Here is a 13,488-nt window from a genome sequence, read left to right on the forward strand (position 1 = left end):
GGAAAATGCTAGGTAAAGCTGGGTGAATAATTCATGAAGAATTTCAGCAAAGTGCTGCCTCTTTTTCCAGTCACAAAGTGTCCACAAGCAGAGAGCGGCTTTCTCTTAGTACTATTAGAAGTTTGAAATTATTGGCCCAGTGGTTTCTGTAAACAATTCTTTGTCTGTGGAATAGGCCTCTGAGCATTTGCTATTCAGGGTTGTGACAGAGGCAGTTTAGGAGTTTAGTCAGATATGGGGGAGATGGAGATCTGTGATTCTTTCCATAGTTCGGCAGCTAGACTGATATGTGAACATCACAATAAACCTCAGTCAAGCTGCAGTTTCAGAGATCCTGTTTACTCTTTTGTCTGTATATGTCCAGGAGTATTGGATTGTCATTTGCACAAGTATAAATAAAAAGTAACGCTATTGAAGTCAATGGAGCAAAGCTTTTTGTAGGTGGATGCAGAATTAGGCCCATTACATTTTGCAGCTCATCCTTCATTAGTTTATTGCATTTGTTTGGAGCTGGAGTTGAGTGCGCTTCATGGAGCAAATTGAGCATTGGGTGCAAGGTTCCTGCAACAATATGAATAATTATGGTTCAGTGAAGTCACCTCTAGTCAGCACTGTGCTATCTGTAACTTGGAAAGAACGTCCTATGGCTGTTTAATGTTACTTACATTTGGAAGGTCTACTGTAAACAGTGCAAAAATGCATTGACCCAACATCACTAGAACTCAGCTAGAAGAGGGTTATGACTGTATCTCTAACTGCATTAAATGAAGAGACATTTCCTGGGAAGATTAAAAATTAAAGGGGAAAGTAAAAGCTGGATTTAATGGGCACTGAAGTTGTTTTTCTAAAGCGTTGATGTGCTTCCAGAAAAAGTCAGTAACCAGACTGAATGCTGCATTTCAGCAGATTTGTTATATAAAGCAGAGAACTTTACTGGAGACCTGGCCCTGTGCACCTAGTAGATCCTCTTAAAGAAATCAGAGTCTTATCCAAGTTAGGTAAGAAGCTCGCATTTTTATAGGATCTTTTTTAGCCATTCAAAAAGACATCTCCTCCATTGTTGTAAAACAAAACAAAACAAAACAAAACCACACCCAACAAACCAACAAAAAACCCACCTGTGAAGTAGCCTGGTGAAAAGGGCTCCTGGGTGGAATTGCATATTCAGTTTTATTTCTCATTAAACTGTAATGGGATCCTCCATTGTAGTCAATCTTTGGGCTGTCTGGTGTTGATATGAAACTGTGCACAACAGAAGATGAATAGGACTGAAGTCATGAGGTTTTCTTTACTGTCCCAAAAACTTGACATATCTCCAAACAGTCTGGCTTTAATTGTCAGCTGGAAATAAGACTTCACAGCCACCTTACTAAACAACAAGAGCGTACATTTTTACAGCTGACAAAGCATTGCCAATTCCCCTATCAGCCTTTCATAGGCTGTCAGACATTAGTGCCATCAGGGGTAATGAAGTGGCCTTGATTGGAGCAGATTCATGGGACAAACAGACCCAGTGCTCCACTTAGCCAACAGCAAAGGAGGCTGTTTCGATGGTGCCGGCACGGATTGCAATATACATGTACCAAATGATTGCAGACACAGAGAAGCCCAGAACTATTATAGCAGAAGACGACAATTTATCAGAATACAAAAGCCTTCCCCTCAATATACGCTTTTCGTTTATTTTTCCTTTTTGCCTTCTCTGCCTAGCAAGCAAGATATTTCAACATGCACACACAAAAAAATCAAGATGCCAATAGCTATAAATTGAGTGTAATTAAAAGGTTTCATGAAGGATCACCCTGATGGCAGACTGTAACCTAATTTCCTTCATTTCTCACTAACCTAATTTCTTCAGTCATCTCCCACCCCTCACCCCCACAAGCTGCAGCTCTAAGTAGAAAGTATGTCTGAAGACAACCCTGGTTTGGGGCAATGGGAAAGAGATGTGAATCATTTAAAAAAAAAATCACATATTTCTAGAAAGTTTCTAATTTCTGGGCCCTGAATCCAGTTACAATGAGACTGAAGCTTCTGTAGGTCCTGTAGGTAAATTTTGCAAATCTTAGGGATCTAATAGTAGATTTTAGGTGTTTTCTACAGCTGTGGAGTTTTGTGGCTTTCACAAGTTTGTAGTTTGCGCTGGGAACTTGGAATGGCCCAGTTAACTGGGAATGGCAGCGTTTGGAGGGCTTAGGGCCTAGGCTGTCTTTGTTTCAACATGGTTCAGTGGGAGCTGAAAGTTAAGGGAGTTCATATCATGTGCTCGTCTGAGTCTTCATCGGGAGGAACCAAACTTGGAATAGATTTTTGTTTTGGAAGCTGAAATTACTTAACTCAGAGATGGACAAGGGTCACAAGCAAAGTGGAGCATGAGCAGTGTATTATGAAAAGGGTGACTTTCCATCACATACTGTGTCAAAGGAATTGGTTTAGGGCAGTTTCACAATATTTCTCTAGCACAGCATTCTTCCAGTGGAAAAATGACTTCCTCTCATTAAAATTCAATCAGTTCCGAGTCTGTGTGGATCTCTCTCTAAAGCCCTCTGAATGCTGGGTAGGCTTGACAAGGGGCCAAGCCCACAGCCAGGTTACACAAGTTAAGTTTTGTGCTGCGAGGTTGTTCAAAACAGATATTTACAAATGCTCAGAAATGTCAGGACAGGCTGTCACGCTGGGATTGGAAAGTGGAGGCTGGCCTCATGCTGGGAATGAGAGGACAATGTTATGAGACAGCAAAGAACCTTGCATGAGAGAGGGAGAGAGAGCGAGAGAGAGAAAAGAAAGAGCTTACGCAGCAAGATAAATGCTTCTGTTTTTCCTCCTGAACTATAGTAACCAATGTTCCTGTAGCTTCAGTAATACTGAAAAATAGAAGCCACGTTGCCTCTAGCTCCCCTGGTGTTTTGTTTGCTAGGGAGAATTTTTTTACATACATTAGAGATGCAATGCTTTTTTATTAGATGCAAATCCCTCTGTGAGCCACAGGTTAAGAGCAGAGTTTATTGGAATTCACTCTTTCACCCCAACCCATAAAAAATTGTGACTTTTTTGTAAAAAATCCATTTTTTTGGCTGAAAACCAAACATTTTTATTCAGAAATGCTGCTGTGCGTCCTCACAGTAGTTGTAGTTCAGATGCCTCATGTTCAGATTCCTGTCAATGGAATGAGCTTCCTGACCAGACCACACTTCCCATGATGCACCCCAATCTCCCTTCTTGGTGAGCTGCCATCATGCATGATGGGAGTTCCGTGGCCTCAGGGAATCCTGTCAGCTCTGGTCTTTGTTTTTTATGTGCACAGATTATGGGGAAAGGGAGAAACTCTGATGTTTGAGGACTCAGATCTGGCCAAATATTCAATGTTTGGCGCTGATGCTGCTTTCTCAAATGCTGCATTTGTGCATGTACCATGGATAACTGTGTGCACGCGGGGCCAATGCTAGAAGCCCTCATTCCGTTTTTACTTTTTTTACACATACAAGGCTGCCATGGACTTCAGTGTGAGTTTTGCCTGCGAAGCTTGGCTTTGTTTGCCACTGTACTTCTATGGAATGTTATGCAATAAAGTCCTCAGTGCTGTTGCTTGTGTAGCCCAGAAAGTGTGTGCTGTTGCCAAGGAATTTTCACCTTCCGCAGCAGCCATTGCTGGGTTTGCTGGAGGGCAATGTCCTCTCTGGGCTCTTCCTTTCCCATCAGGCTGCAGGGATTTGGCTGGAATGTTGCCTGGATCACCCTGATGGCATTACTCAGAGGGATTCTTTTGTTAGACTTGCCATGTGTTTTGGAAAATCATCTAAGCTCAGCTGAGGGACCATGTCATTTTAGTTTTTGGAGAACAAGAAACCCTAGGAGGAAAATAAAGTTTATTCCCCATTATTCTGTAAGGTTTATGGCACTAGGTTTCCTTCCCAGAGGTGACTGTATTACAGAAGTGTGAAGTGATCCAAGCCCGTACACTTCAGGATCTTGCTGAATGAAATGTGCCACAGGATGGCATTGGAACCCGAGTACCATGGCCATCAATGGAGTGGATCAGATAAGGCAGAAAGAGCATGCAGTGCCTTATGAAAAAGTCCTACAAAATTTAAAAGAAAATGATCTTCTTTGTTTAGCTGTTTTGAACAAGTCTATAGAATTTATTAAAGAATTGTATCTCTGCAAGAGCGTGCTATTTAGAAGACTGCTATAGGAAGTATATAATTTGCTATTCAATTTGGTGGACTAGATTCTAATGACACTGCATGATTAGTAATTCAACTACACTGATCAACGTGACTATGCTAGGTGTAACTTCTTGTGAGTACTAAAGAAGTTCTGTTTCATAGAATCCTATAGGGTTCATACCTATTAAATTTTCTAGGACTTTTCCACAAAGAGTATGGTGGTGTTATAACCATTAAACATGCTTTTCTTGTTTTGTCATTGTCTTGTTAGAGTAGATCATAACGTTCGGTTCTCAAGAATTCAGTGCTAAATGAAGTTAGTGGGTAACATTAGTACACAGAAAAGCCCTACATCTGTATATGTTGTTGTTAGGCTTAATGTCTTTTACAGTTGGCATCTCCAGAAACAGAATCAACTGATTCTGGCCAGCTGAATATTTTAACTGTATCTCATTGGTCTAGTCGGCTCTGTAACACCAACCGTTCCCCTCTCAGGCTGCCAAACAAGGTGCACAAGAAGTCAGAGGATTTTGTGCATCTACGTACCTTGCCCTGCCAAGGCAGGGAAATTGTGAATGGCTGATGCGTGGGAACAAGCAGGAAAGTTTGTCATTAGCTAATACCAACTCTTTGTCCTGAGATGAGAGGTGTTGTGCTGCTGGTTTTGTGGATGATACTAAAAGGAAGGTGCTTTTTATTCCTTTTCCTGATTTTACTTTTTCTAAGAGCGCTAGTGTTATCAAGACATCAGAAATAATGGGAAGGCCTTTTGCGACAGGTTAAACCAGAAAGTCTGGGCAAGATGCCAGATGGGCCTTTAAGGTGTTGAATGTTTCAGGGAGCAGCAAGATGAAAGAAAATAGAAATGTCAGTGTTCTTAGCTGAAACCTTGGTGCTGTTCAGGTGCTATTCTGCTATCTCACTGAAACGCCAGTTTACCTTTAATCCTGTGCTTTATTTACACTTAAAAAAATGACTGCTAAAGTTAATAATCCCTTCTTTAATCTCACTGCATTCGTGGTTGCTTGAGAGTCCCTTCACTCATGCTGGATTTTTAACATTTCAAACTTGAGAGATGTGTCATATTTGAAGATGTTTACCTGGATTATTTTTGCTCCCCAATTGGCCAGGCTGGTAGCTGGCTACTAAATTAATGTGATGGTTTGGTTTGGTTTCCCGCGCTAGCGAACTGAGCTGTGGAATCTGGGCTGTGAAAGCTCACAGGAGTAATTGGCTATTTAATAGGAAACAAGGTTTAGTGGTTAGAGGATAAGACAGACTCAGGACTCCATGGTGTTACTCCTGGCTCTAACAGGTTTCAGAGTGGTAGCCGTGTTAGTCTGTATCAGCAAAAACAACGAGGAGTCCTTGTGGCACCTTAGAGACTAACACATTTGTTTGGGCATAAGCTTAATTTGTTAGTCTCTAAGGTGCCACAAGGACTCCTCATTTTTCCAGCTCTAATACTGGGTCTTCAGCAAGTATGGAACTTCACTGAGCCTCTGTCTTCCCAAATGGAAAATAATAATACTGCTATCCTCCCAGCGCGGAAAGGACGGTTAGATCATTTATATTTGTAATCTGAGAATCTCTGGATACTTTCCAGAGGGAAAATATGGTTTATAAACAGGGCCCCAGCTACAGAGTTTGTATCGTAGTCAGATCTGGATCCATGCTTCCCTAAAGTTTGGGTCTCTTCTGTGTTCCTGTTTGCCACAATCTGTCATACGAATATGAACGGAAATTGCGATTACAGAGGCAGCACAGTAGGGAAAGGTACTTTTCTTTTTAAGTCCAGCAACAAAGGCCCAGTTCCTGTAAAGCCTGACATATGTCAGTTGCACCATTGATTTGAAAGGGTATGTCTGCACTTGAGCGGGAGGCATAAATTCCAGCATGAGGAGACTGAGCTAGCCCGGTAAAAATAGAGGTGCAGACATGACAGCGCAGGCGTTGGGAAGGGCTCGCTGCCCCGAGTATGATCCCATCTGAGACACTAGGCATGCACTTGGATGGAGAGCTCCTCCCACTGCTATTTTTAGTGTGCTAGCTCTGTCGGAGCTAGTGGGGGTATGTCATCTCAAGTGGAAATTTACACCTGCAGATTGATGTCGAGACATACCCAAAGAGACTCCCAAGCATAACATTGAGCATATACACACATTTTTGCAGGATTTGGGCCTAATTCAGGGGGCTGAAGGAAACTTGGTTGAACTCTTGCTTATTTGCTTTATATGAGGCTCCGTAGAGGGGTTTTATTTTTTAATCAGAAATGTACTAACCTAAATTTCTCTGTTAGGATGAACCACAGAACCCTACTCCAGTGTATTTTTCACTTCTTCAGTAGACTGCTGCAAGAAGCTAATTTACAGCTCTGGCTACTTGCTTTATTGGTCCTGCCAACTCTGATTTCACCTCTTCTGCTGCAAAGCCTTTAAGGGAATGCGAGGGGAGTCAACATTTTAAGTCCCAAGTATATAACATGGCGTGGAATGATGGAAAATAAAACATTCTGAGCCAGCCTCTTTTGGGGCCTCTTTATTAAACATATCTATAACTCTCCCTGATCTCCTAGTAATTCATGATTTTAATAGTTGGGTTTCTCTTCACTTGATCCGCTATTGTTATTTCAAGGGAGCCTTTCTGGTGCAATGGTGTACTCATAGCATATGGATTAAATCACCAAGTTAGGCTCTTTCAGAGTTCCAGTGGTGCCTAGAAAATGTCAACAGCCATCTGAATGTCTGTCACTGGAAAGGCGCACGATTAACGATGAGGTTTTTGTGCCACAATCCAAGCAATGTTGTCAATCCAATCAAAGCCAAAACATGTAATATTTGGCCTCACTTGGCGACAGCTTACATACAGGATTGCCTTACAGAGGGAAAATGTCTCGTTTTGTCAGTGTATATGTAATAGCGAGAGCTGTATGCAGTGCTAAAGAATTATGACTTTTGCAAATTGTTTTCTGGTAATGTGGACTTCAGATTACTTGTGTACCTAAAGTGACACCATTTCATATTACTTGAAGGTTAGGCACCTGTGGAAGAGAGAGTCTTAAGATTTGGATGGAAACATTAAATTAATTGTCTCTTACTACACACACATTTGCTCAAACTCTCCATTTCCTTTAGATTTACTGGGGGATTAATGGTTTTGAACTCTGGGCTTAAGTAAAGCTTTGTGATTGACTGAGGCAGTCTGAGATGCACAGGCCTGTCAGTAATGGTCAGAGAATGTCAAGATATAGGGCTTTTTCTTTGTACTTCCTGATTGTGAGTTATAAAATCCATGCAATAATCTGTATAAAACACTCCATGTTGTGCATGTGTGGATAAATTACTGCCACTCTCTGGGGCTCAGTTCCTCTTGGCCTTTGTGTGCGTATAGTGCCAGTTGAGACATGCCTTATTGTTCAAGCAGATCATAAAAACACTCTTATTAAGGTATAATAATTAAGTGGTGGATAGTTTACCTTTTAATGTGGCCAAGTTGTGTGCCTAGCCTAGCAAAGTAAGTGATCTTATTGCTATTTTCCTCCTCCCTCTTTCTCTTCTCTTGTTTACTATCCTCACTTGCTGCATTTTATCTTAAACTAAGCCCTAGTCCTTGCAATAAGATCTGCATGGGTGCATTGGTCAGCTGGCATGGATCTCATGTCCATATCGGTGCCTTGAGTGGCAAGGCTCTTCTTCAGGGCAGGGGATGTCTCTTAATGTGTCTGTGCAGCACCTGGCACAATCAGGATTCAGTTGTGATTAGGGCCTTACAGTTCAGATCATACTTGTGCGTAACTGTAACAACGCATAGAAAGAGAAGGGAAACTTGTCGAGCCATTAAAGTGAAGAACTGGCAGAGAGGAAATTAGAGCTGGCTGAAAAGCGGGTTGCCACTTTCGCAAAAAATACCAGGAGAAAATTGATTCTTTTTTAGTCAAAGTTTGAATGTTCTAAAACATTGGACCAGTGCTAGAGGGAATCGGGCTTTTGTGGAATCTTGGGAAAGTCACTTAAGAAGTCTTCATTTTAGAATGCCCTCCTTAAAGATAGTGATACCTACTGCCCAGGGCGGGGGCAGGCGGTGGGAGAGAGGTCTAACGGCTGACATTTTCAAGCGCACCTAGGGGAGTTCTGAGTACAAGCCCTTCTTACATTCAATGATACTTTTGGGGGAGCTTTTCAAAGGCCCAAATGACATTTAACTCCTATTGAAAGCCTATGGGAATTAGGCACCTGCCTGAAAATTTGAGTTTAAAGATCTCCCCGATGCTTCTAACTCCTTTTGGTGCTTTGAAAATGTCATCCTAATGCATTAATGTTCTTAGAGTGCTTTAGGGTCCTCGGAATGAAGGTGCTATCGAAAGCATTATTACCGTATTTATTATCCAAACTGGTGATACTCAGACCTCAGTGGTTCAGGAGCCACAATTAGCAATCAGCATTACTCAAAAGAGCCACAGTAATGTGAATTCATGGTTTCATTTACTATTTTATATATCTATTGTGACAGACCCAAACCAGTCGGGTACAGGCGTCTGGTAGAGGGCAAATATATTGGTCACTGGATGAGTAGTTTTCTGTTCCCTGGTTGAGAGCAGGGGCTGCACTAGAGTAATCAGGAACCTGCTAGAACCAATTAAGGAAGACAGGCTGATTAGAACACCTGCAGCCAATCAAGGCAGGCTAATCAGGGCACCTGGGTTTAAAAAGGAGCTCACTCCAGTCAGGCAGGGAGGAGCCAGAGGAGAGGAAGCGCGTGCGAGGAGCTGGGAGCAAGAGGTGCAAGGAGCTGAGAGTGAGAGGCTGTGCTGCTGGAGGACTAAGGAGTACAAGCGTTATCAGACACCAGGAGGAAGGTCCTGTGGTGAGGATAAAGAAGGTGTTTGGAGGAGGCCATGGGGAAGTAGCCCAGGGAAGTGTAGCTGTCATGCAGCTGTTACAGGAGGCACTATAGACAGCTGCAATCCACAGGGCCCTGGGCTGGAACCCGGAGTAGAGGGCAGGCCCGGTTTTCCTCCCAGACCTCCCAACTCCTGATCAGACACAGGAGGAGTTGACCCAGACTGTGGGGAAGATCACTGAGGTGAGCAAATCTGCCAGTAAGTGCAGGACCCACCATGGTAGAGGAGGAACTTTGTCACACTATCTATAGATATATACAGTTTTTCTCACAGCAAAATGACTGACCAAGTATTCTACAGTTGGTTAATAACATAGTAAAAGTATCCTGACTGGTTAATAATTAAATCACACAGGGTTTCAATGTGTTCTGCAAAGAGCCTCAGGAGACCCATTAAAGAGCCAGAACTTGGTTAGTTGAGCTCACTGTCATTTCTCCCCCTCATTTCTGCAACATGGTACATTTGGCAACAACCTGCCTGCACACTTTCATTTGGAAATTGCCTAATTGGAAAACAAACAAACAAGAACATACTTGGAATAGCAGGAAGTTTAAGCCTAATTTTGCTTCACTAGCAACCCGTGTTGCCCAACCAATGCGCAGCAGGGATGAGCTGCAGGCAGTTTGGAGGAGATCCGTACGTGTGTGTGTGAAGCCTGCTAACAGGGAGGAAGCGTGGGCAAAACAGTAATACCATCCATGATGGGGCACAAGAAGCTTTACTGCCTCTCCACCTCTGGATAATGTGATCCAGAGTAGGTTAACTGTCCCTGGAGACCCACCCTTGTGCTGGCCTTTGTCCAGAATTTCCTGAGTTTCAGGATGTCTCCTACTGAGAATCATCTGCCATGTGAAGCTTTCTAAAACGGTTTCTGAAAGTTTACTGGTTTCATGAAGTTAAACTTCATCCTTCAAGACTATTTCTGACCACCAAAGGGATTATAAGACTTGGGCAGCAAAATCCTGTATGTTTACTCCTGACATTTGCCTGGCAGAATTCTGCATTTGAACACTGGCTGTTGGCAAAAGATGACATCTGCAGGCTCATTATATTTGATGGATAACATTAGCTTTAGAATCGTTATTCTTTCAGCCGACAGTTCCATTTGTAATCCACTTTGTCCTGTTCATAATGAGAGAGAGAGGGTTTAGTCTGTTCCATGGAAATTATGAGATGCAGGATTCTGATCTTCAGCCCAGATGGGATGATGTAATGTTGGAAAGCTGTCCCCTTGCAGTGACATCATGCCAAGGTTTACAGTGGAGTTTCTGATCTGTATGTCCCTGAGGAGGAGAAGGCAAAAGGTGCTCCTGGAGTGGAAGAGGTACTGCAGAGTGATCTGATGTATTAAAATAACACAGAAAAAGAGTGCAATTAGAGCATGTTTGGGGTTTTGGAGAGGTCGCTTTTCTCAGTTTAAACAAGGGGTAAAAGCCAAAAGCTTGCTGTTGGAACGAGGTTTCCAGCTGAAACTTATTGGCAGCATCACAACATGATACTTAAAAGCTATTGTTGAGAGTAACAACAGAGATAACGTTGCTTTAGCCTTAGGGTCAGTGTGTGTTTCCCATTTCTGCTAACTTGGGTACCTCATGCTCTGCAGAAGATGTTACATAAATTACTTTTATTTGCATTAAATAGAATTTCTGGAGCGTAAGCCCGTTCACTGGAGATACGCTCCCTTTTTCCTTACATTTGAAGAAGTGGATGGACCCGTTTAGGTGCTCACATTGCTGTGCCTACTCTAGGCATCTGCTACAATCTCCCATGAGCTAATTGCTGGGGGGTTGGGTTTTCTCACTGGGGGAAGAGGAAAAAAAAGATAAAATGAAGAGTTGGGAAACAAAGGATAATGTACGACAGTTCAGTCCAGCTATGCAACAGTGCTTAAGCTGACATTTCTATGGCGCTTTTACCTCTTTGGGTGTTAGTCTAGGGCTCAGATTTTGCAGTGCAGTGCTGAGGGCTTGGTCCTGCGGTGGTTGTGCATACAAAACCCTTTGTTGACTTTAAGTGAAGCCTCCTAGAAGGAGCCCTGCCCTGGGTGTTCTCCCCATTTCAGGCACTGATGGATGGAACAGTAGCTCTGGCACTGAACATCAGGAAGGCTCGTTGTGATGCCAGAATAGTACAAGCTGGTGACTTATTGTGGGGTCACATCCTGAGGTTGTGGTGATGAGAGGACAGCTTGAAGCTGCGTTGACCCAGTAGAAGTACTGAGGTGTTTTTTTGTCTTGGTTCTTCTCCTTGCACACACTGGATGTGTAGTGTGCCCCATTAGACTGTCTCTTGTTCGCCCGCCCCAGGCCCCAGACTAGTGCGGAAGGGACCCCTCCTTGCAAGGCCGGCTCCAGGCACCAGCTTATCAAGCAGGTGCTTGGGGCAGCCACTTCGGAGCGGGGCGGCACTTTCAGGTATTCGGCGGAAGGTCCCTTATTCCCGCTCAGAGCGAAGGACCTCCTACTGAATCGCCGCAGATCGTAATCGCGGCTTTTTTTTTTTTTTTTGGCTGCTTGGGGTGGCAAAACCCGTGGAGCCAGCCCTGCCTCCTTGACATGTTCCACAGTGGGGAGAGGTTCGTGGGGAGCATGAATCAGCCCCCAGAGTGCAGAGCCTGCTGTTGTGGGAGAGGCCCTTGTGCATCCATGCATGTGGGGCTGGGGGTATCTTCTACATGGCCATGCACACGATGGCTTACGTTATCTGTAAAGAAACTCCCATTGACTTTAAAAGAAGTTTGCCCTTTGTAAGGACTGAGTAAGCATTGGGGGCCCGATTCTTCCCTGCCTTGCCCCAGCATTGAATTCATTTATACCAGTGAAAGTGGGTATAAGATGCACCCATTCGGATCGGCCAGCGTTTCATACCTGTGTTGCACAGCTGTAGATGACTTCTCAAGGGACATAGCAGGGAAGAATCAATTTAGACTACTATTGGCTTAAATCCTACACTTCTGCATTAAGCTGTGTTTGTTTAGTTCCAGTGTAAGGTTTCTTGAAGGTATTAATTACCTTATAACAGCATTCATTGTGTGTGATGAGGAAGGGAGCACACACCAGCAGTTTCTTATGCAAAAGACATTTGATCGTAACAATACACATGGAGTGAAATCCTGTCTCCTTTCTCGCTGGATCCTGATGTAAGTAACTACCCACTGAAACAAGGCCTGAGTAAAGACATCAAGTTTTGATCCAGCATAAATAAACTGTGCTTGTAAGAGCCTCTGTTAATTGACAGTGTTCTGCCCACTCCCCATTCATTTTGGTGTGAACAGATGAAACACATGTTCATTTCACATGGTGTTTTTTTTTTTTTTAAGCAGTCTGGGCTCCTTGCCAAATGCAAAGGAAAATCATCGACTGCTCCAGACATCCCTACCTTGCAGGTGTATTACTTACTCCTAATGGAGACAGTCAGAATCGAATGTATATGTTTGCAACAAACACACCACCCCAGAGATGGGAGCTGGAAGGAGATATTCCTAATGAGTTGTGCAGAATATTGGAAGGAGCTCGTTTGGGTTTTTGTTGTGTGCATGTGTTTTCTGAATCAGCTGCCTCCAAGAAACATGGAAAAAAATGGCTCTGGCTGAGCTTGTTGTTTTCAAAGTGTAGCCACATACTGGTCAGGGATGAGGAGGTTCATGGCTGCTGCAGTGAAACATACATAGAGATGAGAGAATCACTGGTGGTGAATAATATATTTGCTGAATTTTGCCTTTTTCTCCACTTGGACTGTCTGCAAACAGCAATATTTTCCCTGGAGTTTATGCATCATTTGAGCAAAATTTTTTCTGCAAATGTTGATGACTTCTTATCCCTTGCTGTTCTGTATGTTGAGATCTGAGTTGTGGTACTTAGCTATGATTCACTGCATAAGTCACATGGTAATATTTATGTTGGATGTCACTTTTATAACCAGATTTCTGATGTCAATTTACAAAAGTGCTTTTCTTGAGTTTTCAAGCCTGCAAACTAAAAATGCTCTTTTTGGATGAGATTCACCATGTGTAGAAAAGTGTTCTCACTGGTAGCTCAGGATCTAAACAGGATTAGATGTTTAGCCAGGGGGATATCTGTTGATACATGCAGGGCTTAACATTGCCAAGTTTAAATGGGACTTAAGGGATATTTGGGCCTTGATGCTAGCCCACTGTACATGGATGAATTTCTCCCTCAGTGGACATTAATGCTACAGAAAGTTGATTGAATGAATATTTGTGAACACCCTAAAGGGAAATCATTTAAAAATTCAAATGAATATTCCTGGAATCTCCTTCTACCCTCCCCTGTGTTAACTTAGCTGTAAATATACGCTCCTATCTCTGTCTGCTGGAAAGCATTGGCCAAACTTGCACCAATAGTTGAAATCATAGCAGCATATTCTCTTAGGATGACCACATGTCCCGATATTATAGGGACA

General features: G+C 43.0%; 1 protein-coding gene across 2 annotated transcripts in view; it reads left to right on the top strand.

Annotated features, from left to right (window-relative positions):
• The window catches only part of COL5A1 (collagen type V alpha 1 chain), a 243,899-nt gene that overhangs the window by 66,621 nt on the left and 163,790 nt on the right, over positions 1-13,488 (top strand). The gene's annotated exons all lie outside the window — the stretch shown is intronic.

This window comes from Gopherus evgoodei, chromosome 16, assembly GCF_007399415.2.
Source record: "Gopherus evgoodei ecotype Sinaloan lineage chromosome 16, rGopEvg1_v1.p, whole genome shotgun sequence".
NCBI classification, from domain to species: Eukaryota; Metazoa; Chordata; order Testudines; family Testudinidae; genus Gopherus; species Gopherus evgoodei.